The sequence below is a fragment of the Engystomops pustulosus genome, chromosome 4, assembly GCF_040894005.1.
Source record: "Engystomops pustulosus chromosome 4, aEngPut4.maternal, whole genome shotgun sequence".
Lineage (NCBI taxonomy): Eukaryota > Metazoa > Chordata > Amphibia > Anura > Leptodactylidae > Engystomops > Engystomops pustulosus.
In genome coordinates this window covers 137,609,331-137,636,413 of record NC_092414.1, presented here as the reverse complement: position 1 = coordinate 137,636,413, position 27,083 = coordinate 137,609,331, and the positions used below count along the sequence as shown (strand labels likewise).

Below are 27,083 nucleotides of genomic sequence, written 5' to 3'. Positions count from 1 at the left end.
ATTGTTAACGCATGTTAACATCACGTTACCACTGCGTTTTGTATATGACCCAATGCCAGAGTTCCTAAGGCTTTTTAAATAAAATGTTGTTATTTTTTCACACATTTTACACTAAAGCTGTTAAAGCTTAGGCTTAAACAGAAAATTCCTTTTTTTCATAAACTTAATCCTGAAATTTTTACTCTGACCACAATGTCTTATAATAGAATAACTTTAAGAGATTTTTTTGCAGCAACCATAACTCATTTACACAGAATTCACTTACTAACAATATTTAATATACCAGCATCTTCTCCCCTTGCCCAACATACTTCCCAAATACCTTATGGGGGTCCATGTAACAAATTTTTGGCTTGGCCTTTTCCTCTTAATTTGCAACTTTTCAAAACACGTGTATTTTTGTGACTTTTTTTGTGCCAAATACAGTCTCCCGTCAAAGTTCGCCATTTTCGTTTTCTGAATTATCACCCGAGTCCAGATGTGAAAGTTGCAACTTTTTAAAAAGTTTTTAAAAAGTCACTAATTTTTCAGCAATCCATGGCTGCCCTTCACCAGGCACAGAAAAACGGTTACAGTTGTTTGCAACGTTTTGGAGACCATTTTGTGACTTTTGTTAAAACAAAGTTGTAAGTTCATTTAAGGACTCAATTGCCACATGTATAAATAGGAAAAACAGTATGAAACATCCGAACAACAGAAAAGCCAAACAAAGAAAAAGCGGAAGCGCAAAGCCAGACTTAAAGGACATCTACCATCAGATTTACTGGTGGTAGACTGCCCCCACTGTCATGCTTGTTACCTTATTGTGTACCATTTTTCTTATGTTCTGGAAGGTCCATTTGTCCAAGAAAGCAACTTTAAAAAATGTGGTAATGAGCCGGAGGCGCTCCAGCTTACGTCAACTGAGCGTCTTCTGGCTCCGACCGCTAATCAATTATGCACTCCCCTGTAATAAAAATTCATACTGTGACCTTCCCGCAAGCGCTGCAGAAGGGCGGTGACGCCACCCGGCCGCCTGCAAGTCCCGTGCATGCGCAGTAACACTTGCCTTGCACAGCCGGCTGAAAACCACTGCGCTGCTGTCATCACCGGTAAGAAAACTGGCTCGAGCTGCAAGAGGTGTGCATAATTCTGCATATAGGGAGCCCACAAGCTGTTCTCCGCCTCCCTTGCAATCAGAATGTTCCTGGGCTTCAACTTTATAGATTCTTCTTCTGCAGCACTGCAGCAGTATGTAAGTGAGCGCTGCTCAAAACCACTGTATAGCAGTGGTTGATTTCCTTTAACCTCTTAGTGTTGGGATTTAACGTTCAGCGTCTGATGTATCGGGCACTGAGCTGTTGCCAACCCAGCTCGAGAGCGGAATACATGGGGTGCCAGCTGTAACTAACACCTGTCACCCCAGTGTAACACCCACAGTTCGGAGTGGGCTTCGATGGAGGGTGTTTAACCTGTTAAATGCTGTGGTCAGCGCAACATTTAAACTGCCTGTAAGGGGTCTCTGCCTCACGAAGGGCCCCCGTCCCCCGCCGCGCCGTCTTCAGGGGGCGACAATCATTCCTATGGCAGCCCTGAGGTCCGATCAGGCTGTAACATTGCGTCTATAACGTCATCTTAAAGATACAGTTTCAGCCTATGCATGTGCATAGGTTGACACTGCTCATACCCTGCAATACATCAGTACTGCAGGGTATTGTCATGAACAAGCAATCAGATGATTGCTTGTTCATGTCCCATGGAAGAACTAACAAAAAAGTTTAAAAAAATGTCATTCAATAAAAAATATATTATTAAAAATGCCCATAATCCCCATAACATATAGAGAGACATATAATGCACAAAAAAGTCTAAATCATAACACAAACGGCACTTATATAGTATCACTGCATCCGTAACAACCTGTAGAATAAAAGTAAATAATGATTGAATCCACGCAATGAACACCCTAAAAAAACTGTTAAATACCCGCAAAAAATTATTATTTTTACCTACCATATATACTTGAGTATAAACCAACCCAAGTATAAGCCGAGGCCCCTAATTTTACCACAAAAACCTGGGAAAACCTATTGACTCAAGTATAAGCCAAGGGTGGGAAATGCATTGGTCACAGCCTCCACATTATATAGCCTGTCGGACCCTTCCCCATAGTATATAGCCAGCACCTGCCCCAAGTATATAGCCTGCCAGCCCATATGCCCCCAGCATATAGCCAGCCCCCTTACACAGTATGTAGCCCGCCCCCTGCCCTAGTATATAGCCAGCAGCGGGGGAAGCTGGAAAGGTGAGTTTTGATATATTTTTTTTAAGCGAGTGTAAGCCGAGTTTGGGGTTTCAGCACATTTTTTGTGCTGAAAAACTAGGCTTATACTCAACTATATTTAATCCCACAAAAAATGCTATAAAAAGACGGTGATGAACAAAAGATAGATTTTCCCCACGTTAGGGTTTTATTTGGCAAATTTAGTAAAACATAACAAAAATTATTCAAGTATGGTATCCCCGTAATCATATTGACCCATAGAATAAAGATAACAAGATTATTAGGCTATACGGTGAACACCAAAAAAATAAAAGGGAAAAATCCAGTACAGACTTGATGCTTTTCTACTCCAGCCCTCAAAAAAAAGTTCAGAAATTTTAAACAATAGGGGATACTAACCCCAAAATCGTAGAACTGGAAAAAGCACCTCATCCCCCCCAAAAAATGTGTCAACAATGAAAAAGCTAAAATTTTATAGCCTACAAAAGGGGCCATTGAGGAAACAGCTGCAAGGCGCTCCTTCCCATTTGCGCCTCGATGTGCACCCATAAAACAAGTAATGGCCACATGCGGGGGGTCTTGGGTGAAATTGTATAAAAAAATTGTAAGATGGGTTTCCTCTTTTAATTTTTTGGAAATGTGTAAATTCTAGGGCTAAATGAACGTACAAACAACAAAATTTGACCATTCTAAATTTCACCTCCATTTTGATTCAATTACTATAAAGATCTCAAAAGCTTAACAATCTTCCTAAAAGCTGTTTCTGATAGTTTTAGGGGTGCAGATTTGAAAATGGGATGATACATAGGGGTTTTAAAATGTTAAATATTTAAAATTTCATTCAAAACAGTAATTAGTTTGTTAAAAGTACATTCTGAAAATACGGAAAACTCAGCAAATTCAGCAAATTATTTAGGTGGTAAATCTGTCTGCCTGAAAACACGATGATTTCGAAAATGGCCAATTTTTCTAAAAAATCATAATTTTTTCTTTTTTTTGTAAATAAACTCAAAACTTATCAGCCAAAATTTACCACTAAAATAAAGTGCAACATGTGAGGAAAAAACATTCTCATGATCACTTTGATAAGTAACAGTGTTCATACAGAACACTGATGACCAGCCTCTACAGTTCCACACATACATGTTTAAGCCCTGCTGCCCTCACTTTACATTTGTGGAGTTCGTGGGCACTGCTGTAGTTTTGTCCACAACCCCAGCAACGTGGAATCTCCGCCCCATCACCCACAAGCAGGGTCGCACCAGCACTGGGCATACCCGGGCAAGTGCCGGGGCCCAGAGCTACTGGGGGGCCCACATAAGGCTGTACATAAGGAATTAATAGGGGTGAGGGGGTCTGAATATAAAATATCCATGAGGGGGCTGTTTGGTATAATAAACTAGGGAATATTTTAGGGAACAGGAGACCGTTTCAGTTTCAGAATTTTAAATGCCCCATGTGAGTTCACTGCAAAGGGGCCTATTCAACATCTTATAGAGTAACAATGGACAATAAGAGAGGAAAATGTTTACCAGTGATATGTAGACAATTTTTTATACAACTGGAAGCTGCAACTCAAAATCTACCCTGTATATCAGGGGTCCCCAAACTTTTTACATAGGGGGCCGTTCACTGTCCCTCTCAGACCGTTGGAGGCCCAGACTAAAGTTTAAAAATAAATAGCGGTACATGTCAGGGGTCAGCACTGCTCACCGCTCCCCTCTCCATAGAGAACACAACAGCATGGCCGTTCATACCGCCAAATAAAGGACATGCTCTATCATTTTTGCTGCCGTGGCTCTTAACCGTGAGCACTCATTGTGCTCACTGTACCCACCCCAGGCGTCATAGATGCCTATGGGGACTTATTTCCGGTCACAAATTTGCAGCCACACATACCTCCTCCATACATTAGTGTGAATGCAGCCTTAGAACGTGAATGAAAGAACTGGCTGTATCTTACTTGAGTTGTATTTTAAATTAAAAAAAAAAGACTGTCCTGATATTTAGACTACATTAGGTTACATAGTGATAAACATTGCATATCATTCACTACTCCTGTCAAGGAAATATTATTCTTTTTTTTTTTTTTTTAATTAAATTATTCTTGAATGTGTAAGATTTGTTGAACTATTGGGCAATTACAAACTTGGTTGAAATATGTGACATCCATTGAAGCGTCCAGGCCTCTTTTACAACATCCTGGAGATCCTTACTACCTGATAAACTCTGACCTGCAGAATGTTCTCTGGTGACCTCAAAAGCCATTTGGTCACCTCTCCTCTGCACCTACCCCCACCCCTGCATCTAGGGATTTGGAAACAAAGAACTGTTTAAATATTCCTGGACTCTCCCCCCTCATTAACACTTTGCCCAATCGTGAATGACCCTCTGGACTAATTAATGAATGGGAGGTTCTGAAACCTGAACCAAACTGAGAAGTTATAAAACAATATGAAATCCAAAAATTGATGTTCACATTTTGGGGGCTGCTTGACAAGCTGAGTGTGTTCCTTATTTCTCCCACCTCCAGGGATCAGGATTTACTTTAAGTTTGTAAGTTTCTGTTATTTTTCTCCCTTTTTATTTTATAACTGTTTTGCCGTGTTGTGTGTCATTTTATTTTGTAATTCTTTTGTTTTTAATATCTTTTTTATGCACTGACCAACTTTTTGTAATTAAAGCTTTTCACTTTAATTTTGGTCCCTGTATGCTCTGCGAACTCATAGCCTTGTGAAGTGTGCTTAGCTGTGTGACTGCTAGAGTGCTGAGTGTGCATGTCTAGTGGTGTGACAAGGTGACTGCTTGAGAGCAAGAGTGGATGTAGAGTGGGATACTTATTGGTCCCAGTATAAATGCAATAAGTGGTGGCAGCGGGTCTGGTGCTGGAGTGCTGAAGCTGTATGAGGTGTGATTTATGCTCAATTTGTGTCCTGAGTGAAAGGTGAGCGCAAATTTGAGTAGGCTAAATTAACCCGTACAGTTGCACCCCACGTCACGTGACGAGGCGGCGGCGTCCTCGCTGTGACAACTCCTATTAATGTAATGCTTCATTTAATGGAGTGATCTAATAACAGACCAGAGGAGCAGTGAAAGCCAACATTTTCAATCTTCAGTATATCTGTTACACATCATTTTGTGTACAATTTAATTTACTGTAATTTCCCCAGCTACTGCCATGAATAGAAAAGTAGCATTTTAAGATTGTGCTACATATGTAATCTATTTCCTAATACTTTACAGTGAACTTACATTTTAGGATTGGGAATTCTGGAAGAAGGAGAGTGTAGGAGTTAAACAGAAATGGTACAACCTAAGCACAGGATAAGACGGAAAGCACTTCCTGTTCATGCTGTCTTGGCCAAGCTCATTTCCAGAGGGACCACTGAATTAATTATAACATTAGCAAAAAAAAACATATTATTCAATGTTCTGTTTTTTTGGAATGAGAGCAGTAATTCATTACAGAGAAGAAAGGGCATAAGCAAAGAAAATACTGCTACCTTTTAAAACTAATTTGCTTATCTCTAAATTCAGGCCTGGGCTGACATTCAGAACATTCTTCATTGTGTGCCTGTTATTAGGAGTTGTAGCTAAAATAAGTAATGTTATACTCATGAATGTTATTATAAACATATGACAACTGTTTTTAGACAGTGGGGCTTATTTTCTAAGGGTTCCACGGCCGCATTTCTGTCTGGTTTTCCGATGTTTTCAGGGATCGTGCCTCTGGGACAGGCATTTATAAGGGGATTGTGTCACACACAAACGGATTTTGGCGCACCGGCTTTCATGCGACAGAAATCGGGGGGCGGGCCGTCAGACGATCCAACTGATTCAGACAGACCGCAGGATTTAACAGAAAAATTGTGTTGCAAAACAATGCACTCACATACAGAGAAGATGGTGAACTCTGGCGGACCTGAGCGGGGAAGCGGCACATGCAGGAAATCGGGCACACAATCTTTGTGAATGGCGGCAGAGTTCATTCTCGTCAGACACTCGGATCGGGCAGGGACAGGTAAGTAAATGTGCCCCAGTATGTGCACACTCTATGTGCAATATTAAAACCTATTATATTGTAGATCACCAAAACAACAGTAACCCATCAAGGCATAGACAAAGGGGGCTATTTATCAGGGATGCTAGCGTATTGCTAGTGCAACACTCCTGCCAATGCATAGGCAAGGTGGTTGTTGCAAATAGCACCCTCTCCATGTCAGGAGTTGTTAGGGAGATCTCTCTAGGAAGTCTCTAAGTACTGAAGAACTTTGTAATTGCAGCTGTAGCCACTGCCTGGTAAGCAAGAGGTAACAATGCAAAATGTTATTGTCCAAGGATGTGCAACATCCCTGCCAATGTGCAGGCAGAGGAGACAGTACCACTAGCACAGACACACCGCTAATTCCAGGACAAGCTGCAGCTCCCACATCTGGACACAGCTTCATCCCAGCCTGCACTTACTTCCAGGCTGGCGAACCTATACCTGAGGACACTCTCCATGACCACTCCAGTAATCCGGAATCCCTCCAGTAATCCGGCATCTGTTCTGAAATCGTTTGGCCCGTTGCCTGCAGTTGTTCCAATAAAGAACTGTGAGTTACTTTTGCTCACTGTTGCCTCCGTCTGGTCCCTGAATATGGCTGTACCATCAAGGGCACCCCATCCATTACCCAGGAACATATACTATGGACACTAAGGGGTTGCCCCAGGGAGATTCAGTACATCAGCCTCTCCCGCTACATTTTCTTGCACACACCACCTGTCCAGGCTGTAGGACAGGCCTCAGGTCCCCATAACAAGCACCATGACCACAGCAAGCCTTGGCCGCAACCTCCAGCCACTCCGGTATTCTGGCCCCCGGTTGCCTCCAGGCCCCAAGAAAAGGCTAGGCCCCGGTGGGAGATGTTGCAGATGTTTCTTGTGATACTGTGAGGCAAGATGGAAGCTGATTGGAGAGTGCTACCACCTGACCAAGGGAGTATATAAACCACTGATGGGCGGAAGCACATCATCTTGGATTCCAGTCAGTAGATAGAGAAGCAGGTCCAGTGTGCAGCTACCTGTAGAGCTGCCATCCAGACCCACTACCAGGAAACAGAGGTACTTAAGGCCGGTACCTGAATACCTGAGGTCACGTCAGGTATGTCCCCATCTGGACTCAGCTCCATCCCTACCAGCCCAGCCTGCAGCTTCTACCAGGCTGTCATTTATACATAGATGATAGGTTTATAGATGCATAAATATAAAGTAGATTATAGATATATAGATATGAGAGATACGGTAGAAGAGAGATAGATAATAGATAGATAGGTAGATGGAAGATATATAGATAAATAGATAGATAAATGGTCAGATAGACAGATGTATAGATAAGAGCTTGACACATTATAGGAGATAACTAGACAGATAGATGATAGATATATGGCCTGGGGCATTCAAGCAAGGGGTATTAAAAGAGCAATACATTTTCTGCCCACAAAAGTGCTTCCTTACATTCTCTGCCCATTTGGAGTGGCCACTTTAGGACAGGGGGCGTTGAGCGGTACAAAGTGGGGGTGTGCAGCTGCCCAAAAGTGTGCGTGTGTGGGACATTCAAACATAAGTCACTGGCTGCATTTATCTCTAGGTAGGACCTGGAGTAGGAAAAAAACAATCTGCAGCCACTAGCCTGGTACATCAAGAAATGTAATCTTGATGAAAAATGTAATCTTTATGTTTAAATTCAAGAATCCAGAAAATTCATAATGACGAACAGTGGAGCCACTAACTTGTTTTGTGGATTCTTAGTCACAGCAACCCAATGTCTAGGTAGCTAGTGTATCATGACTACCACACCCTAAGGTCTTCCATGAGAACATTCCAAGGGTCATTGAACTCTCTCTACTATATTGCCTCTTGCCATTTGCAACATCCCCCACCGGGCCTGACCTTTTTAGGTGACTGGAGGAAGCTGGGGTTCTGAATACGGGAGTGGCTGGCAATGTGGCCTTGTGGACAGAGATGATCACTGGGCTTGGTATCAGGAGTGGAGGCCTCGTTCACAGCCTGGCAGATCTCCAGCAGGAGTAAGTAAATGGAGGGAGAGGCTGACAGAATAGGTTTCTTCCTGGTGAATTACAGTTCTTTATTGAAACAGGCGATGGCCTAAACAGCAGCAAAGGTTCGGCTGCATGAAGGTAGCTGGTTGGAGCAGGTCCTCCGGAAGGTGTGCACGCAGCCTGGTAGAGCAGCTTCAGGCTGGGCAGGTAGGGATGGAACAGAGTCCTGATGGCCGATCTCTGTTCTCGGGGCCTAGTCTCCTGACTGACCCAGGTGTCAGGCGGCTTGCCTGTGACACCTATGCTTCCTGGTCTGGAACATTGACTCTGCAGCTTTGACTGAGCTGCACCTGGAACTTTCCACTTCAGACAGACAAACCAAGTGCTTCCACCTACAAGGGGTTTTTTAACCTCCCGTTGTGAGGTAGCAAGCACTTTGTCCAACCAGCTTACTCCTTCCAGCAAGTACAGATCATTTAATTGGATATTGCATTTAACTCTTAGCCTCCCAGGCATAAACTTATATTGGCATTTACCAAGTTTACTATGCTAGAGGCCTCCTAGTAAGGTGATCAGCCTCACCAGGTAGTTACTGAAATGGAGAGGGGTAAGTTTCGCAACACCTTTAACCCTTTGCACCTGCAGGGCTGTTGCACATTTTGCATCCTGATACCATCTTTTTTCCAAGTTAGTGACATATTTTGACAGTACCCCTGTTGATGTCTCAGGAATTATGCTCACATACGTAATGTACTATATGTGCCATTTGCAGTGGACAGAGGCTATCAAAGGCACTTTAACTTGTGACAGCTACTCGGGAAAGAAAACAATTGTGATTGGATTGTGATGCATTGTGTCTTTTAGTGCCCTCAGATTTGCTGTTAACATATTCACCAATGACAGCAAAAAAGGAGAGGGTGTAGTCCAGCTTCCAACAAAAGGCAAAAGGGTAAGATTAAAAATCGACTTTATTAGAAAAAAATATCATGATAAAAACATCAACGGACGTCCATTAGAAGAAAACTGACATGTTTCGGACGAGAAAACATCCTTAGTCGTAGCCTAGTGCATGGAGTATGTGCACAGTATTTAAGTATAAATGGAAGGATCACATGATACAACAAGGCGGAAGACTTCCGGCAATCGGCAGAAAACAACAATAGTGAGGAACAAAAGAAACACAGTAGTAAGGAACACAATAGGATACAATATTAATAAAGATACATAAGATCATTCTTATAATTTAAACCGAATGGGAACCTTGTCTGGAGAGAGAGGATCCAGAAAGCTTCACGGGATCATAGCTGTCTGGTCCAATCCCCTCCTCTACGGGGGCGTGGTAAGCGCTCTATGGGAATGACAGACAATGTGGAAATGTCACCACGATGTGTCTCTTGAAAATGTTTGGAAAGACCAGACAAACCTGAGGACAAGGCAAGTTAATGTTTAATGGCACCAGTTATGTGTACAGCAAAACGTTTTTTGAGCGGTCTAAAGGTGCAGCCTACATATTGGACGCGGCATGATAAGCAAGACGCTAGATATACGACATGATCACTGGTACAATTTAGGTGGGTACGTATAGGAAAAGATTTTCTGGTAACAAAAGAGGAGAAAAAGGAGGTTTTGGTTATATACTTGCAGATATTGCAGCGTGTATGTCCAAATGTAGTGCTGCCTTTATACTGAAGCCACGAAGACTTGGCATTTTGTGAGACAAACATATTGGGAGCTATAATTTTTCCCAGAGATGGAGCATTTCTAGAGACATATCGTACCCCTTGTCCAAGACTTCTGACAAGATTTTATCTTGGTATAAGATGGGTAAATGTTTTTTTATGATGTGTATGACATCATTATATTGTGGATTGTATGTGGTACTGAAAGTGATGGGACAGGGGGTGGTGTTAAGAGATTTTTGTTAAGAGATGAGGAAATCTGCAACAAAAATTAAATTTTGTAGCCTCTTTCTCTAAGTCTTGTGGTGGTATGTTTAGCCGTTTGGTCATAGAGTGAATTATTAGAACAAATGCGTCCCATGTATGCCTCCCGAATGTATTCACCTTTGGGTAAATTATATGCGGAAGATGACATGAGGTGGCATACAATACGGTATTGCCAGATGTTGGTTTTCTGTACAGATTGGTTTGAATATGGCCCGTAATAGTAACACCCAGTAATTCTACATCTAGAAACGGAATGGAAGTAGTGGAAAAGGAAAAAGTGAAATTGAGATTAAACCTATTACAATTGAGATATTCAATGAAACAGGCTATATCAAGTTGTGGTCCCATCCAAATTAGGAGACCATCATCAATATAACGGCCATACCATTTTATATGTTCAAGATAAGGGTTGTTATCGTCCGAAACGAGTCAGTTTTTCTCCTAATGGACGTCCTTTGATGTTTTTATCATGATATTTTTTTCTAATAAAGTGGATTTTTAATCTTACCCTTTTGCCTTTCGTTGGAAGCTGGACTTAGACACCACAAGACTTAGAGAGAGAGGCTACAAAATTAAATCTTTGTTGCAGATTTCCTCATCTCTTAACAAAAAAACTAGACATGAAGTGTGACACCCCCTGTCCCATCACTTTCAGTACCACATACAATCCACAATATAATCCACAATAAAAAACATTTACCCATCTTATACCAAGATAAAATCTTGTCAGAAGTCTTGGACAAAGGGGTATGATATGTCTCTAGAAATGCTCCATCTCTGGGAAAAAATTATAGCTCCCAATATGTTTGTCTCTCAAAATGCCAAGTCTTCGTGGCTTCAGTATAAAGGCAGCATTACATGTGGACATACACGCTGCAATATCTGCAAGTATATAACCAAAACCTCCTTTTTCTCCTCTTTTGTTACCAAAAAATCTTTTCCTATATGTACCCACCTAAATTGTACCAGTGATCATGTCGTATATCTAGCGTCTTGCTCATCATGCAGCGTCCAATATGTAGGCTGCACCATTAGACCGCTCAAAAAACGTATTGCTGAACACATAAATGGTGCCACTAAACTTACCTTGTCCTCAGGTTTGTCTGGTCTTTCCAAACATTTTCAAGAGACACATCGTGGTAATGTTTCCACATTGCCTGTCATTCCCATAGAGCGCTTACCACGCCCCCGTAGAGGAGGGGATTGGACCAGACAGCTATGATCCCGTGAAGCTTTCTGGATCCTCTCTCTCCAGACAAGGTTCCTATTAGGTTTAAATTATAAGAATTATCTTATGTATCTTTATTAATATTGTATCCTATTGTGTTCCTTACTACTGTGTTTCTTTTGTTCCTCACTATTGTTGTTTTCTGCCGATTGCCGGAAGTCTTCCGCCTTGTTGTATCATGTGATCTTTCCATTTATGCTTAAATACTCTGCACATACTCACATACATGCACTAGGCTACGACTAAGGACGTTTTCTCGTCCGAAATGCGCCAGTTTTTCTCCTAATGGACGTCCGTTGATTTTTTTATCATGATATTTTTTTCTAATAAAGTGGATTTTTAATCTTACCCTTTTGCCTTTCGTTGGAAGCTGGACTACACCCTCTCTTTTTTTGCTGTCATTGACTGGTTCCCCAACCCAGGTGTCCGTGCAGCCACGAACCGCTACTCGCATTGTCAACATAGGTGAGCTGAAAACCACATTTTTTTTTGTATATTCACCAATATTTGCTGTGGAATGGGGACAACTAAGCTAGCCTCTCCCCTAGAGCACTAGTGATCCTACTATCTATTCACCAGTTTCCCTACTTTGGAACAACTTTTGTAGCTATTAACTTCTCCCTACCGAGAACATCTGTCAAGATTTGCAGATTTGGAGAGGCTTTGACCAAGTTGTGTAGCCATTGATAGTAACCTTTGTCAAAGCCTAGAGTGTGAGTAACCATTTTTCAAGCCTGTCCAAGGAGCCAGGTTTGTGATAAATAACCCCCATTGTCTAAACGCTGGTATCAGTCAATCATAATTTTATGCTGCAGATTACTTCCCATAATAAAATACCATTCTGCCACAAAATGTCATCAGAACACATTACATATCACTTGTTTTCTGGATGTGTCATCGTAAGTTCCATAAATAGAAATCCATACAATCTTTGAATCCATAGAATAATGCCAATAATAAAATGTTAAAGCAACTAAAATGCAGAGGAGAATTTATAATACATCTGCTCTACAAGCAGATTATATAAAGGGAAGAGGTGGCAGCATTTATACTGTGAATTGCATGTTCATTACACAATGTATTCAATCTTTGACGTCTATAATATAACAGCCAACACATTATATTTATTAAATTGTACAGCTCATATTATTCTGCAAAGGATAAAATAGTGATAAAAAAATGTGTAGATACAAAACATGTTTGTATGTCACCAACAGATTGGTTGTGGAGATTTTTGTGACTGAAAATCAGTTCCACAATCGCAATATTTCTGCAGCCAGCATAAAAGAGGAAAGTTTTAAAACAGATGTGTTACTGGCCGGTCTCAATCTAATTTTCACTGGTGTCAGATTTATCTCAATTATTAATCCCTACCCATCACAGCGCTTTTCTGTTTCTGCGTTTCCGTTTATAACTTCGATCCTCCCAAATGCAAAAACTTTTTTTATAATCTATTTTTTTTTGTCTACAAATTGTGGCACCATTTAAAGGAAACCTACCTTCAGAACTCTACCTACAAAGGTAGATCTTATTATAGGTTCCTTGCAACCTATTAAACCCTAATCTCTCTTTAGTTTATCCTATGCCAGTTTTTAAGCTAAACTAAACTCCCATCAGCACTGAAGCTGGAGCTACTGCCCATGTACAGAGCTTCAAAGAAGCCAGGGTCATTACAGCAGTAGCAGCAGGACATGCAAGTAGGGAGCTACAGAGGCTACTAGAGCGTGGAGTAGCCTTTCATCCTACTCCTGGAGAGGCTACTTCCCACCCCACCCAAATGAGCATATTACCTATAAAAGGTGTAGTTTCAATTAGAAACTATGATAGGATTAGGTAAAGAGAGTTTAGGGTTTAGAAGGTTAAGAGGAACCTTACCTCAAATCTACCTTAGTAGGTAGATTTCTGATGGTACAGTGCTTTGCAAAAGTATACAAACCCCTTGAACTTTTCTACTTTTTGCAACATTTCAGGCTTCAAACATAAAGATATAAAATTGTGATATTTTTGGTGAAGAATCAACAAGTGGGACACAATTGTGAAGTAGAACAAAATTTATTGGATATTTTAAACTTTTGTAAAAAATAATAAACTTAAAAGTGGGGCGTGAAATATTATTCGGCCCCTTTAAGGAAATCTACCATTTGATTTCATGCATTATGAACCAAACAAACCTTGAGAACACTGATACAGAAACATAACTTGTTTAATCCCTAAGCTGAGTGGTTTTGCTGAAAAAACTATTACAAAATTATTATAATAAGGCTCTATTGCTTCTGTGCCTGGCTCCGGCACTTCTCCTCTTACATTTAAAGTATGCACTGCTCAAGAGAATGATGTAATCACTGTGATGTGCCTGTAAGGCAGAAGTAATCAATTGCTGCACCATCCACCAGCTGCTTTGTATGAGCCCCCCAACCTACGTAAAACTACTTTTATGAAGTTTGTTAACCCTTTAATTGTTTACAAAGGTTAAAACAAAATTGCAAAAATTTTGAAATTACTTTTTTTTTTGGCTAAATGAATGTGTTTTTCATAGAATGTACAAGACAAGAGTCTTTCGGGTTTTGTTTTTCCTTTGTTCACTGTTCAGGTCCAATAATGTTATTGTTTAGATTGTTACAGAACCGACGATCCAAAATATACAGGGTTTTTTGGTGATTTTGTGTTTTTTTTTCACTTTATTAGATGTGTATAGGGAATGTTTGGGTTTAGGGGACTTTTACTTTAATTAATGGTTGGCTTGAATAAGCCATGCTTGCAAGTGTGTTACAGCTGCTCCCGGAAGATGATTGCACAGCCCCGGGGCTGTGATCAGAGCAGCGGATCCTCCCGGGAAGCGCTGTGGGGGAGTCTGATTCACTTGAGATGCCCCTTACACGCCGCAGTCAAGCGTGATTGCAGTATGCAAGAGGTTAACACCTGCAATCGGAGGAATCTCCGATTGCGGGTGTTAGAGGCAGGTGTCGGCTATAATATACAGCTGACACCTGCAGGTTCTAGCGCAGCTCCGTTTAGGAGTACTGCAAAATGCGGGAACACCACTACTGCCATGCAATACTATTACGTCAAATGTTGGGAAGAGGTTAAAGAGAACCTGTCACCAGATTTGCACATTCATAGCTAGTGATAGATTCCGATAGAGCCCTAATAACTGACTGACCCTCTTCTTTTAGCCAAAAAGTGTTTCGCTTACATCCACATAAATCCCCTTTTATCTTACATTACTTGGCATCAGAGGTGGCGTGCCCTGGTCAGCCAGTCCCTCCTATTTACTCCTCCCCATGACTTATGCCTCATTACTATTTAGCAGTTTATGTCATATGAGCAGGGTGACATAATCTCAGGTCCTTTAGCCTCTTAATAATAGCAAACTGTACCCTATGCATGTATCTGACCACATGAAGTCACAGCAGCCTCCATGCTTCTGTTCCTCTCCATCCTCCATGGAGGCTGCTGTGATCAGTTGCGTTTAACCGCACCACCTTATACAGCAGGTACCTTACCTGTATGAAGAGGGCTCAAACCTAAGTCCTCACCCCTTACACATAATGATGTATACACATATTATTATGCATTATAGGGTTATAATATGTATAACAAAAAACTTGTTATAAACTGGCATCCACATGCAGTTGATGTTATGTTATGTATGTAAGGAGTTAATTGTTAAATTAAAATTGTTAACTTAATATTTTGCTATACTACATTATACTTCTTAGACCTTTTTACCTACCATAAACTCCTAAAAGTATTATTATTTCACAGCTTCATACAATATGTTTTTCAAGTTGCAGAACACACTTCAGAAGCAACAAAAATGTACAAACCTAACCCATTGTCCTTGGACAATAGGCTGCCAGATGGCTGTAAAGGAGTTACTAAGCTGGCATTCACTGCACTGAAGTCAATCATACCACTGGGGAGGCTTACCTCTTTCTAATCATAAAGACACAGTTTTCCAGCAAATAATCCTTCTAACCACAGGAAAATGAATGTGAAAAGGTAAAATACATTGTGTTCAACAGATAATTCTCTTCTAGTAATATAAATTAATATCTTGTTGGAAACACTACAAAACAAATAATAATTTTGTAGTATCTGAAGCATTTTGAAACATTCATCTTCCACTGTCGGTACTAGGAAAGGTTACATTTTTGATATTTGAGTAAATTTTTGTCTATCCTACTGTCTATTATACTAGGATTTTGATCTGAGCCCAGCTGATCCATCTTTTCAGGATAAGAGAGTATGGTTACCTTTCTTACTGTATATATCAGCTGTTGTTAATAACAGCAACGGCAGAAAGTGATACTGGGAAAGGGTGTGTAAAGGAAAGGTGTGAGGGTGGGGAGTTCACAGGCCCAAAAGCTTTATTGAAAAACAGACACAAAAGGCGGAAAACGGGAAAGGACAATCTTCTACTTCTTGGCTTCCATGATTTGAATAATTTAAGCAAATTAGGCAGAAATCCCATAAATCCCTTCCAAAGTCTAAAATGAGTCTGGGGCACCCAAAAGAGGTGCAGAGTTGTTTTCTCCTGGAGCAGTAAGGAGTCTTGCTCAAGACCCCCTTGGCCATCCATGAAGAGTCCTTGTGCCTGTTGAACAGTCAGACGCAAAACATATTTGCCCATATTATCTTGGCTGTGTCCTGGGTGACTCTTGGAACTCACACCAACAAGTCCTTGGATAAGCTTATGTATAGTCTTTAGCTTCCACAGATGGCTTCCTGGAATGTTGTAAGAAGATTGTTACTCATCCATTTATTACTGCTCTTGTGCTGTCTGAAAGTCTCGGTTAACCAGGTCCCAAATATAACTGACCACCCCATGTGCCTGCGACAACCAATTACTGGTCTAAATCATGAATTAAAGTTGCCATTAAAAAAGTCCTCAAATGGTGGCCCCTTGAAGATGCCTCTACAAATGGAACATTCGTAAATGCAAGACCTGTCTTGAATACTAATGTTTACGATTTCTAAATATAGAGCAAAAAAACACCAATGTGTTTTAAAGCAAGAAGGTAAAATTCCTTATTTGAGTCTATGAAATGCACTTAAAGTTAAATTATAAAACTGAATGGAAATAATAATGAATAGTAAGTCACAAATGGATAATAACATGTTATTCTAATGAAACTTCTAATGAATAAGGGATAATAGAAAAACTACTTTCCAGGTATAGAATGTTAACATAATATCAGGTGTTTAACACCATGCTGAACATTGCAAGCAGTATATATTACCGCTGACACTTTGCTCTAATGGACAGAATTAAAGATTTCTTTGGACTTTGATATGCTGGGTTGACACCTCATTGTGTCTTGATGCTTGAGGATATTTCTGTTCAGAAAGTTTACTTGTGGTGATGTTGGGCTGACTTGATCCCTGCTGCTTTGATCCTCGTACGGAAGATGGCAAATATTGGTAACATCAAGGAAGCTGAAGGCTGTAAGATCTGGTGCTGCTTAGTAGCCCTGAAAAAAATCATGTAATCAGGTTCTCCATATTTTCATTGAATCATTTTAATGTTTCAGTTACTGTTTTTTTAATGAAAGGATAGAAAATATACTGAATACAGCATAGGCGGTCTCCTACCTAAGGACACCTGACTTACAGATAACCCCTAGATACAAACAGACCTCTGGTAATTGGTAATTTACTGTACTTTAGCCTTTGGCTACAATAAACAGCTGTAACAGTTATCACAGTTGTCTGCAATTAAACTTTATTGTTTAATCCTTGTTCTTATGACAACCCAACATTTTTAAAATCCAATTGTCATAGAGACCAAAAACATTTTGACTGGGGTTACAATTATAAAGTATACAGTTCCGACTTACATACAAATTCAACTTAGGAACAATCCTGCAGAACCTATTTTGTACGTAACCCGGGAACTGCCTGTATACAGATATTGGGTAGAAGTGAGTTAAAGGAAACCTACCACCACAAATCTACCTATCTGCAATCTTTTTATAACATTTATTTTTTCTAATATGCTAATTTTCTAAAGAGGCTACTGGGGCTCCACGCCCCAATAGCCTCTTTGATCCTCCTACCAGATATCCTCACAGCTGGGTGCCCTCGTCGGCGAAGCCGGAGTTCTGTGCATGTGCAGTGGAGCAGTGACCGCGCTGCCACAGGCCTACTGTTCTGCGCTTGCAAGGTGTGCGGCTCCTCATAGCTGTGCACCAAAGATATCTGGAAAAAGGATTAAAGAGGCTACCGGGACGTGGAGTAGCCGCAACGTGTAGCCTCAGCTCCGGCAACTCCATGCCCCAGTAGCCTCTTTAGAAAATTAGCATAAAAGGGAAATAAAAGTTATAAAAAGGGCTATTCTGACGTCCAATAGATGCACCTACCATCCACTCTACCTTAATAGGTAGATCCGTGGTGGTAGGTTTCCTTTAAGTGTATTAGTCTGGCCCTGTAAAACCATTCCAATTTATCATGTGGCCCCATGGGAAAATTAATTGCCCATCCCTGATCTAAACAATTATAAAGGGATTTCTCATAGTCACAAGACTGTGGGGTTTCGTGTAATGCAGAAAGGCCCCTGGGTCTACCATTTTTCATCACTTTATTTAAACATGCCAGCAAATACGAATTTTGAGGGTGACAAAGGCAGATTTTGTGTGCCACCACATCCTTGGCTCACATGTTGGTTTTCCATACTACACCTAGACTAGATTTCTATGCCAAAGTCATCTTATGTTATCAGATGAAATTTTAATTCTCATAAATATATGAACTATATACGAGGCTGAGACAGTGGGCAAAACTACTCCAGCTGTTAGCTGCCAATTTTTGTGAAAAACCATGTATGATATAACATTTGCATGGTCTGGTTAGTGCGCAGACCCTGGGTAGTAGTTTATTTTCCTACCCTAACCCTAATATATGATTAATATAAAATGATTAAAAAAGCACAAATAATATTCTTAAAACTTTTCATGAGAAGTTCCTCATAAAAATGATTGTGACAAATAATGTTATGCAGAGCTCCTTCTCTTTAAATTTAATTCATTGTGAGGTTAGCTGAAAAAGTCTTTTCCCTTTGAAGAGTACAGTTCAGACTGCCCTAAGGGTCCTAAATGTACTGGCACTGTAGCTCTACCATTGTACTGTACCTGACACAAACTGTTGTCTGCAACATAACTGTCACGGATGCTCCTGCCCCTCCCTGTGCCCCTCCACGCCAACAGCAGTCGCTCTCACCTGTCCTCGGTCCAGTGGCGATCTAAAAGTTTTAGACGGTCAGTGCGCCGATGATTGTTTCCTTGTTAAATATCCGGCCCCTTCCTGATCTTTGTGCATCTGAGAAAGCTTCCCCTGTGTTATTCCTGTGATTATTGTGATTTCCCGTTGTGACCTTTATTCCTGTTCCTGACTCCGATTCTTTGCCGCCTGTCCTGACCTTCTGCCTTGTCCCTGACTCCGCTCCTTTGCCGCCTTTCCTGACCTCCTGCCTGACCACAACTCTGCTTCACGATTTTGTACCTTGCGAAGCAAAGTTGCGCCTTGCGACAGGCTCTGGTGAAGACTCTGCTCCCAGGTGTCGGCTTTTGTCATTGCTTACGGTGGTACAGTGAGTCCACTACAACAGAATCCTGACAATAAGATTCTCCTAACTGAAATCCTCCTAACTGAAATCAACCTATTTTTATTCCAGATGCATTTACTTGTTTTCTTATATGAACCATTTTTATTTATTTAGTTGGATCCCAGCATTTTTCACATGATCTTGATGTGGTTCTTTGAGTGTTTTCTTCTTTTACTGTCTTAACTTAGGGTAAAAGTTTACATAACGCTATATGGAATAAAAACTCCCATTTTATGGTTCAACAATTTTATTAAGGGGTTGCACAATAATAAAACAATATACAAGGCATTGTATGTTTTGCAAAGTGGCTACCATCATACAATAATTATATTGATATGTTGTGGGAACCTGGTCAGCAACCGCCCAACCACAATCAGACTTGGCGCTAGCTGTCAGACTAGTAAGTGGTGGAGAACTCTCCCTGCGGCTAAGGCCCTGCCAACAGCAGATAAACCACCCTGACAAGGGCAAACCCGCTATCAGGAACCTAACTGACGGTCCTTGTGTGACCCTACAAGAAGACTTACTTCGTCTGGCAGCTGCTGGATGGTGGAGCGGACAGGTAACCGGAATACAGATATAGACCAGTGATCACACTGGTACACAGAAACCAACACAAGTCTGAAACAGGGAAAGTGGGGTAACACAGAGATTTTCATTTTTTCCCCCAAATTTCTAAATTGCAATATTTGGGATCATTTTTATTTTAAATGAGTTTGAAATCTAAATTATTGGAATCCCCCTATAACCTACCATTCCATTTTAAAAAGTACACCTCTCAAACCACTACAAACTGCTTTTAGGAACATTTTTAACTCTTTAAGCGTTGCATAGTAACTAAAACAAAATGGAGTTGAAATAATGGTCTAATTTTGTTGGTAATACATTCATTTAACCCTAAAATGTACACATTTCCAAAAGATAAAAAAGAGAAAACCCATCTTAAAATTTGTCATTCAATTTCTCCCGAGTATGGAGACACCCCACATGTGGATGTTACTAGTTGCATGGGTGCACATGAGGGAAGGAGCTACATGAAGCTGCTAGTTTTTTCCTCTAGATCAGGGGACAGGAACCTTTTTGGCTGAGAGAGCCATGAACGCCACATATTTTAAAATCTTAAAGAGCCGTACCACATGCATATGCCCCCCAGCAGATAGGTAAACCCAGTGTCACGGGTGCCCCTGCTATCTACGTCTCGGATTGCTGGCACACCTGTGCCCCTCTCCTTGGCAGTGGCCCTTTCCGAGCTCACTCAACTCAACACTTTACGGCCCCCAACCCAGGCTGGCCAGCGCGCATGCGCCGGCACTCACAGATTTAAAGGACCAGTATGCCGCTAATTGGTGCTGCCCACTTTCCGTGTTCCTATAAAGCGGCTCCCAGCATTCCTCGACAGATCTTAGTGCTTCATGCCTATGGGGAAGCTTTCCACAGTGTTTCCTTCCCAAGTGTTGACCTCCCATTGTTGACCTTATCCTGATTCTGTTCCTTAACTGCCAGCCCTGACCTCTTGCTCTGTCCCCGACCTCGCATCATTGCCACCTGCCTTGACCGTCTGCCTGTTCCTGACTACGAGACTGCCTAGTGATCCTGTACTTCGGACCTTGGCTGCCACCGTCGAACCTGTGGAACAACCTGGTGGTACCATGCTGCAGCAAGACCATACTGCTTTGCAGCGGGCTCAGGTGAAGACTGGGTACCACTTACATTCCGGTCCCAGGTGTCTGCTTACATCATCATCCGTGGTGGTCCAGCGGGTTAACTACTCCAAATCCTTACACCCACCACATGCCTCCCAATAGATAGGTAGTCCCAGCTCATATCCACAGTAGATAGCCACAGCACATGTCCCCCAAGTAAATAGGTAGGCACAGCACATGCCGCCAATTTAATAGGTAGCCACAGCACCTGCTTCCCAGAAGATAAGAAGTCACAGAACATGCCTCCCAGTATATTGGTAGCCCCAGCACATACCCCAAGTAGATGGGTAGCCACAGCACATACTTCCAGTACATAGGTAGTCACAGCAAAAACAAATGAATATTCACTTACCAGCGCTCCCTGCAGCCAATTCCTCATCGGTCTCATGCTCTTCTCTTTGACCCAGGCTTAGAAGATGGCAGTGATGGCGTCTGGGTCATACAAAGGACGTAGGCAGCGGTAACATCGCTACCTCTGTCCAGTGATCAGTCTAAGGCTACATGCACACAGCCGTGTGTCCGCCGCACCGTAGCACGGCGGGCAAACGGCAGCGCAGGGAGAGGAGGAGGAGGTGAGCGCCGCTCACCCCGCCCCTCTCCATAGCGATTTATGGCCGCGGCGCTGTAATACGGGAAAAGATAGGACATGTCCTATCTTTTCCCGGGCTACGGAGCGGTACGGTGTCGCACGTGTGCTGCACCGTACCGCTCCCGTAGGGCGCCGCGAGCCCATAGAAGTGTATGGGGGACGTATATCGGCTGCATATACGGCGGCCATATATATGTTCCCCATACTGTAGTGTGAATGCAGCCTAAGACACACACAGCAGCCATCACTATTTATTAAAGATCTGTCTGAGAGCCAGATGCAGCCGACAAAAGTGCCAAAACTAGCTCCCGAGCCATGGGTTCCCTAACCCTGCTGTAGATCTTAGTGGATTTCATTTCCTCATCAGCCCCTTTTGTAGGCTATAACATTTTTGTTAGTGGGACCATAAAATGTCATTTATTTGTGCGATGAGATGCTTTTTCCAGTGATACCATGTTGGTGTTTCTATGCCCCATTGTTGAAAGAATCAATTCTGTAATGGATGTGGTGTTCACCATATAGCCTAATAAACATATTGGGGGTCATTTACTAAGGGCCCGATTCGCGTTTTCCCGCCGTGTTACCCGAATATTTCCGATTTTCGCCGATTGTACCCGGGATTTTGGCGCACGCGATCGGATTGTGGCGCATCGGCGCCGGCATGCGCGCAACGGAAATCGGGGAGCGTGGCCGAACGAAATCCCGACGTATTTGGAAAAACCGCCGCATTTAAAAACCGAAAATGTGTCGCTTGGGAAGCGCTTACCTTCACCTGGTCCAGCTCGGTGTATTCCGGCGCGTTCCGATGATTTTCAGCGCAGCAGCGCCACCTGGTGGACGGCGGAGGGACTACCTTCATAAATCCCGTCCGGACCCGAATCCTGTGCAGAGAACGCGCCGCTGGATCGCGAATCTGCCCCATTATCTTCATTTATTATTATTTATTTAATTTTTTTTGTCTACGGAGCTGGTTGATGGCTTGTTTTTTCCAAACATGTTGTACTATGCACTAGTATCATTCTGGAGTGCATAACTTTTTATTGTATTTTTTGTGGGATGAAATGGGTAAAAATAATAATTTTTGCTGGATTTTTAACAGTTTTCATGCAGGTTCAATAATATTTTTTTTTTATTCTACAGGTTATCATGGACGCAGTGATGCTATATATGTGGGGTTTGTGTTATGATTTTCACATTATATGTCTCTTTATATGTTAATGAGGTTTACGGGCATTTTTTAATAATGTAATAAAGTTTTTACAAATCTTTTTATTAGTTCCACATGAACAAGCAAACATCTGTACAGGCCCCTTGTACAGTGTCTGTCACTGTTACCCTGTCTGCCATTGACTGGAGATTGGTTTGCAATGTAGAGAGCTCTTCATTGTAAGCTGACTCCAGGCTTTCAATATACCCACCCATATGTTCCCATGTAAGGATTGCTCTGCTCGTTTTACTGACCAAGGGACAGGAGAGAAGCAATTGTGCTATCTGACATTGCCAGGTCATGCCACCCACAACAACTGAAGTACTTCAAGAGGAAGTTATGTGTTTATGATTTTTACTGTTAATTTATATTTATATCAGTTCTAGGGAAAGGGGGGTGATTTGAGTTTTTAGGTTTTTTTATTATATATTTTTTTTTTTACTTTTTTTTTATTTTTACTATTTTTCAGACTCTCTAGGGTACTTTAACCCTAGGTTGTCTCTAAGATCCTATCATATACTGCTATACTACAGTATATGCTTTTACTCCTGATAGCACATTGTAATGCATGGGTCTTCGTGAGACCTGTGGCTACCATGGCGACGGATCGCCGCTCCCCGATGATCTCACGGGGAGAGACGATCCTCGGAAAGATGGCGGAGCTTTGCCGGCGGTGATCAGCAGGAAAACACCCGCGATCGGTGCCGGCACCGACTACGTCACATGTCGGTAAGGGCTTAATGTCCCAGCAATGGATTGCGTACTTTTCTACAGCTACCTTTCCTACAGCCCCTGCAGGGAAAATAAAGGAAGTTGCATATATCTATAAATTAATTTTGGCAGACGACCCCTAAGTACCAGTTTCATTAAGCAGCAAGTCCTAGCAGTGAGACCTGTCAATCAGGAACAGGGAGCCATGGCACTGCAAGTAAAATTTAATATGCAGGATTCCATTAACTCCTCAATTTTTGGAATCTGACATGTGTTACAATAATTGGTTATAACTTCGGAACGCTTCAAACATATCCAGTTAATTTTGAGAATGCTTTCTCTAGGCACATTGTACTTCATGTTAGTTGTAAAATTTGTGATAAGTTTTGTGTTTTGTTGTGAAAAAAAATGAAAAAATGGCTAAAGTTCGGAAAAATTCTTCATTTTCAAAGTTTGAAATGTTCTGCTTTCTAGGCATATAGTTAAAATACCTAAAAAGCTTGATAACTAATATTTCTGGAATGTCTGAAATGATATTTTATGTGTCCTCCCATATTTCTAGGATTTTATGAGGCTTAGAACACATTTTGAGGGAAAAAGCAGCTTTCAAGTGACTTTGAAAGACCTAAATAATAGTAATACCCCATAAATTACCCCACTATAGAAACGTCACCTCTCAACATATGTAAAACAACTTTTATTAAATCTATTAACCCTTTAAGTGTTTCACATGGGTTAAAACAAAATAGAAGTGCGAAACTATAGAAACTTTCACATTTTTTCGGAAAATACATTCATCTAGGCCAAAAACTTTCATAAGTAATTAAATGATAAAATCCTCTCCAAAGTTTGATGCTCAATTTCTCCCGAGTGATACCCCATACCCCATGTATGGTAGTAAACTTCTGTATGGGTGCACTGCTGGGCATGGAATGAAAGCAGCGCCATTCAAAGCAGATTTGTATTGTCACATTGTACAGGCTATACATTTTTTTTTTGGTACTGCAAACATATCAGGACTTATTATTTGCGGGATGAGATACTCTGTATAGATAATTAATTTTGGGGGGTCTACAGCTTATTCCCGAAATTTTATTAACTATTTCAAGGCGGACACAACCAAAATGAACAAAATAATTGAGCATGCACAGCATGGAGGCAGAACCCGGTGTGAAGAGGAGCAAGCAGCCTCAGGGCACACCCTGACCCCGAGGCTGGAGCAGGAAGGATCAAGCATGACCGCAATGTGTAAGGGTTTACACACTCGAGATCAGAGTCTTTCCGATTCCCGGGTGTTAGTGCCAGGTCTGGGCTGCGATGACACAGCCTAGCCCCGCAATAGCAGGACCTGATGTCCTGCAATCCTCTTTTGATGCGCCAACGTAGAAAGGCAGCGTGTCAGAAGAAGTACCCTTAATGACCGCCATAAAAAGCCGATAGGGAGGTAATTAAGGGCTTAATATCATTGGATTCACATAAAGTGAGTTGCATATAGATTTGCAAATTTATTTTTTAACATTGCAGCCATGGAAGTAAACCATTTAGGAATAAGGGCAATGCTTTTTAATCATAGTTTAGTGTGAGTTAGTTTGAATAACAGGTTCCCTTTAACACATCTGTGCAAATGACCATAAATATTAAAGAACTGAAATAACTTTGTAAAGAAGAATGTATCATATGTTCTCTAAATAAATGTGAGACACTGTTAATAATAGAGAAAATTTTGTGTCTGCTAAAGGTTCTTCTAAAGTGTTACACATGGAAAAAACTGAATAGTGACTGAGTATTACATACGGTGGGGTTTGCGGAACAAATAAGGGAGGTGAATAGCAGGACTTGCTGTCATATCTGCAATGTCGCGTTCACAGTCACTAAAGTTTGCACAGCCGCTCTCTGTGACTGAGAGAAAATCATAGGCTAGTTTTTGAGCCGAAATATTTACCCCATGCTTTCAAAATCCACTTATATAACCATATACAGGAGCCATTGTCTGCTGCGGCAATTAGAAGCTGAGTCATGATTGTTTGCTGTTCTGCCATAGGTCATTAATATGAGCACTGAGCTGTGATTGGTTACTATAGGCAATGAGTATAATACAGCTCAGGTGTGAGGTAAGTGAAATAATATGTGAGGCAATATGTGGCAATATGATAACCACTATATACAGGAGTTGTACAGCTTCTATTTTGCCACAGGTCATTAATATTAGCTCTGAGCTTTGATTGTGGAGACAGGCGGAGAGAGTGAGTTACAGAGAGACAGACAGGGAGAGTGAGTGATAAAGAGACAGGCGGGGAGAGTGAGTGACAGAGAGACAGATGGGGAGAGTGTGTGAGTGATAGAGAGACAGCCAGTGAGTGTGAGTAAGTGACAGAGACAGCCAGTGAGTGTGAGTAAGAGACAGGATGAGTGAGTGATAGAGAGACAGGCAGGGAGAGTGAGTGACAGAGAGACAGGCAGGGAGAGTTAGTGAGTGAGTGTGTGACAGAGAGACAGCAAGTGAATGTGAGTAAGAGACAGACAGGGAGAGTAACTGAGAGACAGAGAGATAGCAAGTGAGCTATTTGCAGGACACTAAGTTTTGAAGATATATTTGGCTATACAAACTATACACTGGTGATATTTACAAAAATATCTATAATACAAACAAATGTGATATAAGTGTAAATCTGACATTAAGGTTATTAATACATAGTTGTTGTTTTTTTTTTTTCCAAATGTTGCATACAAAATTCCTTTGTCCTTACAATTTTTCTTCAATTCAGGAAAATAAAAAGGCCTAAATAGACATTTTACACGACACATTCTACTAATCCCCTTATATCCCTCCCCCAGTATCCCTCCACTATCCCCTCCCTATTTAAACCAACAGAAGTCCGCCCAACATAACGAAATCTCTGCATACATAGTATATTTACATAAATAGATTTCTTACATGCGCATCAAGTTTTTCAATCCACATCCTCCATTTATTATAGAAGATATTTTTTCTTCCTTTTTTATGGAATGTCTTTGTTCTTGTTTCAAGATTTTTATAGTGTACTTTTCCCATAAGATTAATTATTATAAAATTAATACATAGTTTGAATAGTGTATATTAAATGTTTTGCGTGGTGAATTGACAAGCGACTGTTGCATATTGAGGCAAGAGACATACACTCATGCAAAGAAGTGTACATTTCAATGCTTTTAAATTTTATTGTTATACAATATGAAATATAACAATGTAATACAAATGAACACTTACAAATGAATTGTTTCATGTAATTACAATCATTTTCACCATTGTAATAGCACAGCACTTATAGAGGGAAAAATATTGATACAGTATGCCAAAATAATTTTCTTGCCACTAAGATAAACAGGTGTAATCTACTCATGGAGTTTTTCATTCATACCTAATATGATGCTACAACATGCTCTGAAATGCAAACTGCATACATTTCTGCCAATAAAAATGTGACCTTATTGCTCATGACTTCAAGGACAATGAACAATAGGGATATAAAATAACAAAATCATTGTATATGAATCCTTCTACCCTCAATTGCCTCCATTCATTTACTATGGTAAACACAGACCTTTTACTGGGAGTCATGTGTGTGAGTTACATCTGTGTCTTGGTCTTCTTCTGTTCATACTGTCATGCTGAAAAGACGCTGAACTCTATCTGGTGCTTTTCAGTTGGCAGTCTGAACAGTGCTCTATTTGCTGGACTGCTGGCTCTCTGCAACCCTTACCGTGGATCAGCAAGGATTCAGGCTCACACACCTTTAGAGCCTTGTCTCTTTT

The 27,083-nt window shown here is 41.1% G+C and overlaps 1 long non-coding RNA gene across 1 annotated transcript; it reads right to left on the bottom strand.

Moving 5' to 3' along the window:
* Positions 1-15,825: 15,825 nt before the first annotated feature.
* LOC140125651 (uncharacterized) lies at positions 15,826-27,069 on the bottom strand. Its single transcript, XR_011854673.1, has 2 exons — positions 27,032-27,069; positions 15,826-16,206 (listed from the first exon to the last, which is right to left on the bottom strand). It is a non-coding gene; the product is annotated as an uncharacterized lncRNA (long non-coding RNA).
* Positions 27,070-27,083: the final 14 nt, after the last annotated feature.